The 6,254-nt window shown below is 39.8% G+C and overlaps 1 non-coding gene across 1 annotated transcript; it reads right to left on the minus strand.

The window, feature by feature from the left end:
- Positions 1–1,374: 1,374 nt before the first annotated feature.
- On the minus strand, positions 1,375–1,481 carry LOC146916540 (small nucleolar RNA R71). The gene has a single exon (XR_015017052.1). It is a non-coding gene; the product is annotated as a small nucleolar RNA R71 (small nucleolar RNA).
- Positions 1,482–6,254: the final 4,773 nt, after the last annotated feature.

Below are 6,254 nucleotides of genomic sequence, written 5' to 3' on the forward strand. Positions count from 1 at the left end.
AGTCTTTATTTCAATAAAAGTTCTTTACTTTATTTACTTTCTTCTTTGCAATTTACTTTTATCGCATTCTCTCTTCTTCCCCCATGTCTACGATGAACATGAGTGAGTAGACTTCTTTGTCTTGGGATCGTTGGATAAGTCTAATGACGTAATCCGGATCAAGCCAAGCCTTAAACCCTAATTATTTGTTACCTTAATTCCTAATCTAAATTCACCGTTTTAACATGAATTAATTATTATCAAACTGTGGAAGCGAACGCGGAGGGTTTGATAATGGTTAATTCATCATCACAGATATCAATTCATAAAGCGAACGCGGAGCTTTGATATCCGATCAAGTGAATTTAGACAAGGTTTGCGAAACATGAGAATAGTCTAGCAAACCTTGGGACACATAAAGTTTCGATCTTCAAGGGTCCCAAAGGCAATCACCCATGAGAATAGGTGTGGTTGTTGGAGGGATACACTCACTGACTTCGAGAGGAGCTGTGATATGCTAAAGAGAGACTTGTCCTTAGTAATTAGGATTAACGTTTAATTATAAGTTTAAGGCTTGCTTGTGAAAAGATTCGTTATTATGATGAACCAATGATCCCAAGACTTTTTAATATTATTGTTATTTACCTTCAAAAACTGCACTCTCCAACTTCTTATTTCTTTCTCTTCTAATCAATTTCTAAAAGCTAATTGGATTGACCAACTCCCTAGCGGAACGATAACTCTACTTACTACTATTACTTCGATAGGCCGTGCACTTGTGGTTTGGCCCTATCAAGTTTTTGGCGCCGTTGCCGGGGAGTTAACTAATTTAATTAGCTTTTTCTTAGTGATTAGAATTCTCTATTCTTCTCTTTCTTTTTCTGTTTTTATTTTTATTTTTATTTTTCTGTTATCACTAACTTCTTGGGTTCTCAATTTCTTATACGAAAAACCAGAAATCGAGTTGTAATAATCAACGAGATCGAAAGGTATTTGCATAGACGAAGGAGATACGCACAAAATAACACCGCCATGGCCAATCGCACTCTCAAAGAGTATGCAACGCCGTCTACGGCTGAGCCACAAGCTGTTATTGTGTACCCAACGGTTGAGGATGACAATTTTGAAATTAAGCCTGCCCTACTTAACTTGGTGCAGCAAAACCAATTCTCGGGATCCCCCACTGAGGATCCCAATCTTCACATCTTTGTTTTCCTACGAATTAGTGGAACCATGAAGGAGAACCAAGAGGCCGTAAGACTTCATCTCTTTCCCTTTTCCTTAAGGGATAGAGCTAGCGCTTGGTTTCATTCCCTCGAAGTCGGTTCCATTACTTCATGGGATCAGATGAGGCAAGCATTCCTTGCCCGTTTCTTTCCACCATCTAAAACCGCTAAACTTAGAGACCAAATCACGCGGTTCAACCAAAAAGATGGGGAATCTCTCTATGAGGCGTGGGAGCGTTTCAAAGAAATGCTAAGACTTTGTCCCCACCATGGCCTAGAGAAGTGGCTTATAGTCCACACTTTTTATAATGGCTTGTCTTATACCACTAAGATGTCTGTTGATGCAGCTGCAGGTGGAGCACTTATGAACAAGAATTACACGGAGGCGTATGCCTTGATCGAAGACATGGCTCAAAATCACTACAAGTGGACCGACGAGAGAGCCATCACTAGCTCTTCACCCTCCAAAAAGGAGGCAGGTATACACGAAGTCTCTAACTATGACCACCTTGCTTCTAAAATTGATACACTAACTGAAAAACTTGAAAAACTCAATGTTAGTGCTATCAATTCTGCTTCTACTCCTTCTTGTGAAATATGTGGTATAACTGGTCATGCTGGTGTTGATTGCCAACTAGGTAGTGCTATTAACGGTGTTGAGCAAATGAATTATGCTCAATACAACCAAGGGATGAGACAAAATCAAAATTTTTATAAAAACCAAAATCCCTATGGACAAGTAGCACCACCCGGTTATGCAAACAACCAAAGATTCACTCAGAAATCCAATTTGGAAATTTTGTTGGAAAATTCTATTGCCAACCAAAACAAACAACTTGAAGAACTCAAAAACCAAACTAGATTTCTGAATGATTCTCTTTCCAAGCTCAATACCAAGGTCGATTCTATTGCTACTCACTCTAAAATGCTTGAAACACAAATCACCCAAATAGCCCAACAAGTGGCTACATCTTCCCAAACGCCGGGAGCCTTTCCTGGTCAAACCGAAGCCAATCCCAAAGGCCAAGTTAATGTCATATCTTTTGGGGGTAGTAAGTTAGGCAAAACTTTTGCTAAGGTTAAAAACATTGGGAAAGAAAATATCAAGCCCTTAGGTGATAAAGTTGTGATAGAAGAAGCAAAACCACTTGAAGAAAACAAAACTCCATCCCCCTTAAATCCTGATAAGCTTAAACTAGAGGGTAAGTTTGAAAAATTTGTTAACATACTTAGGAAGATTTGCATTAAACTTCCCTTTGCTGAAGCTTTGTCTAGGATGCCTCTATATGCCAAGTTTTTAAAGGAAATTTTTTCAAAGAAAAGGGCTATAGAGCATAATGAGACAATAGCCTTGGCTAAGGAAACTAGTGCAATCATCCAAGAAGCACCCCCTAAGCTTAGAGATCTAGGTAGCTTTGCCATACCATGTGAAATCGGGAATGAAACCATAAACAAAGCCTTATGTGACTTAGGAGCTAGTGTTAGTTTGCTGCCTTTGTCTCTTCTTAAAAGGATAGGGATAGGAGAATTGAAACCTACCGAGATGGAATTGAAAATTGCTGATCGTTCTACCATGAAACTTGTAGGATTTGTCGAGGACATACCCGTTAAGATAGAAGGGATATACATCCCCACTGATTTTGTAGTCGTTGACATTGAAGAGGATGATGACGTCCCTATAATCCTAGGTAGACCTTTCCTCGCAACTGCAGGAGCTCTCATTGATGTTAAACTCGGTAGGATAGTCTTTCAAGTGAGTGATAAGATGGTAGGATTTGAGTTGGAAAACGTTATGAAAGGTCCCGTTCTTTACTCTTGTTGCATGCTTAACGATCATGTTGTGAAAGAACGTTTTATAGCGCCATCTACACAACATGATATCTTTGATCCATTCTAAGGACTCTTTCTAACCGTCAAGCTAATGACATTAAAAGAGCGCTTCGTGGGAGGCAACCCACGCATTTTACTGCTTTTGTTTTGTTTTTCTTTGTTTTAAGTATTTTTGTGGGTAATTGTCCAAGTTGATTCGAAAAAAATGGAAAAATTTTGAAGCCCCAGGACCAGAAAGGTGGCACGGCCCGTGCTAGGTATGGCACGGCCGTGCCAAGTTTTTAAAAGAAAAAATTGGCCTTGAAGTCAGGAAGCTGGCACGGCCCGTGCCAAGGGTGGCACGGCCGTGCCCGATCTCTCCCTTCCTATAACCCTCAAAATTTTCTTTCTTCTTCCTCATTCTCAAACCACAACCCTCTTTCATCTTTTCAAACTTCTCTCTAAACATCCATAACCATCCATCTTCAAACCTTCATATCTCCTTCAAAACTCAACCAAATCACTCAATTCTTTCACCCAAACAATTCTAAACCTCATTCCAAACACAAACCACCAATCAAAAACATCTTGCATCCATCCAAACACACAATTCACCAAACCCTCATCTCCATTAAACCTAACCTAAAAACCACAAAACCTTAACCAATCTCCACATCTAAGACCATAAACCTCACTTAAACATCAACCCCAATCCAAAACCAACCTTTCCCACTACAATTATCATCAAAACCCTAACCTTCACCAAAACCCCAAAGTCAAACCAAGGTCAAAGGTCAATGGCTTCAAGAAGAAGTGGTAAAGAACCAGCAAGCTCTCAAGGAGGACCTCCCCCAAAGAAGCAAACACAAGTGAAGAATCATGGAATAAACTTCAAGAACAACAAGCAACGGGACAGGTATAAAATTCTAATCTCTAAACATTTGCATCCTTCTCGTTATCCTGATCCCAATACTTTAGATATGCTAGAGCTGTTTGATGATGTTTCTAGGATGATAGGAAAGTTAGGTTGGACTGATTTGCTGAAACCTATGCGGGGTTATGAAAACTTCACTTATGAATTTTTAAGCTCAATTGTTTTCACTAAAGATAAGTTGAATTTTGATAACCCTAACCATAGAGTTGTTTTTCGGTTGATGAATATTGATTATGACATGTCACTTCAGCACTTTTGTGAGGCCTTAGGTTTTGCAAATGAAGGATATATTCATGATCATTGGGATCCTAGCCTAAAACCGGATAACTATGGCCCAGCTGCCTTTTGGACACGTATCACCGGCGTTTCCAACTATGTTCCTAGAGCCAACAAAGCTAGCAACATCCACAACCCCGTACTTAGGTACCTCCAAAGGGTAATGGCTTGCACTATTTGGGGTAGAACCGAGCTAGGAAACACTAGAACCGATGAATTGTTCATGCTATGGGCAATGCTCCACGACCACCCCGTCAATACTTGTTTTTATTTGATTGATTACCTAGACTTTGTCGGTACTAGACCGGCCGGTTGAGGAGACATAGTGGTGGGTGGCATCATTACATATATAGCTAGGTGTTTTGGAGTAGGTGAAAATGAGGGGATCAAACCAATTGAGGGAAACAATAGGCTTAACATAGAAACCCTTATTGCTATGAATTTCATCAAACATCGTCCACCTCTCCATTACCAACTTAAGCTAAATGTGCCAATCATGTTTTTATTGCCTAACCCATCTCGGACTACCACCGAGGTGGAAGAAAATTGGTTGTATGTTAATGATGTGCAGGTTCTTGGTGAGCAAGATGATGAAGAGGGAGAAGGTGCTAACTTGCACCATGATGAGGGAGAAGGTGCTAACTTGCACCAAGAGGGGCACCATGGCCATGCAGCCGGTGAGCTTAATGAAAATCAACGATGGACATGGATTCACAATGAAATCGAGAGGATGAGCACCGAGCAACAAAGGCAAGGTGTTGAGATATCCGGCCTTCGCAATGAAGTTCAAAGGGGCAACCGTGTCAATGATGAAAATAATGAGATGCTCCGTCGGATGATGCAACACCTCCAACTTTAAGGTCCTCCTTACGGACCACAATAAACAAATGTGAGCTTTCCTCTTCCTCTCTTCTCTTCTTCCTCTCTTCCCTTCTCTCTCTCTACTACTCTTCTTCTACTCCTTCTTTCTTCTTCTTCTACTTCTTCTCTTTTAATTTCTTTTTCTTTGAATCATTGAGGACAATGCTTCCCCTAAGTGTGTGTGTGTGGGGGGGGGGGGGGGGGGGGGGGGGCTAATAAAGTGTCTAGAGTCGTAGTGTTTCCAAACTCCCTTGAACTTTATTCTTTTGTTTTGTTTTTATAGCAAGAGGCATGACTAGTAGCTTGTTTTTAATATAGAAAATGGCATGAAAATTTTTATTTTGTCTCTTCTTTAGGTTGCTTCTTGTACATAAAAGTAGTTTCTTGTGTTTCTTATGTTCTTGCTATACCCATATCTTGTTTTATTGTGAAATTCTCCAATGAGAAAAGCACCCGGTTGCAATCCTTGAGCAAATGTATGAATAGGTATTTTAAGGAACACGTTCTATCTTTAGTGTTAACTTAGACCCTTTAAAGTCTTAAGAGTAAAAGTAGTATAAGTTTGCGTGGGAAATTAATCTATGTTCTTAATTGTTATATCCTTAATTGTTAAAGTTAAAACGGGGCGGGAGAATGGCACCAACATGTGGGGGAAAGGACAATCCCTAACTTCCTAATTGTGGTGGTGACTCCTTAATTTGAACTTAAATGAAACAAATTCATCAATGCTAGGGGGAAAGGACAATTACATCCAAAAAGACTTCCTACGCGGAGATGAAACAAATAATAATTTTGCAGCACTGCTTAGGGTGATTTTGAATCTAGGGGGAAAGGACAATTACATCCGAGAAGACTTCCTACGAGGATAGATAGCCCCTAAGCATCTGCAGCCCCTTGTGCTTAATTGTTAAATTAATTCAATCTTAACTTTAATTCCCATCACTCTTATATGAATTGAAGAAAGGACTTTTCTCGGTTACTTTAGCACTAAGGATAGAACCTATTCCTCATAATATCTGTCTTATACAGGAGCAAGAAAAGGGTTGGACTGCACACACACACTCACTTGAGACTTGATGTTGGGTAGAATAGGTTCATGAGAAGTATTTGAAATTGTAATTAGTGTACTTGAAGCAAAGCCTTTCTTTTGAGACATGTGTTCTTAATAT

The sequence above is a fragment of the Medicago sativa genome, chromosome 6, assembly GCF_051527215.1.
Source record: "Medicago sativa cultivar Bolivia chromosome 6, Bolivia_mono, whole genome shotgun sequence".
NCBI classification, from domain to species: domain Eukaryota; kingdom Viridiplantae; phylum Streptophyta; class Magnoliopsida; order Fabales; family Fabaceae; genus Medicago; species Medicago sativa.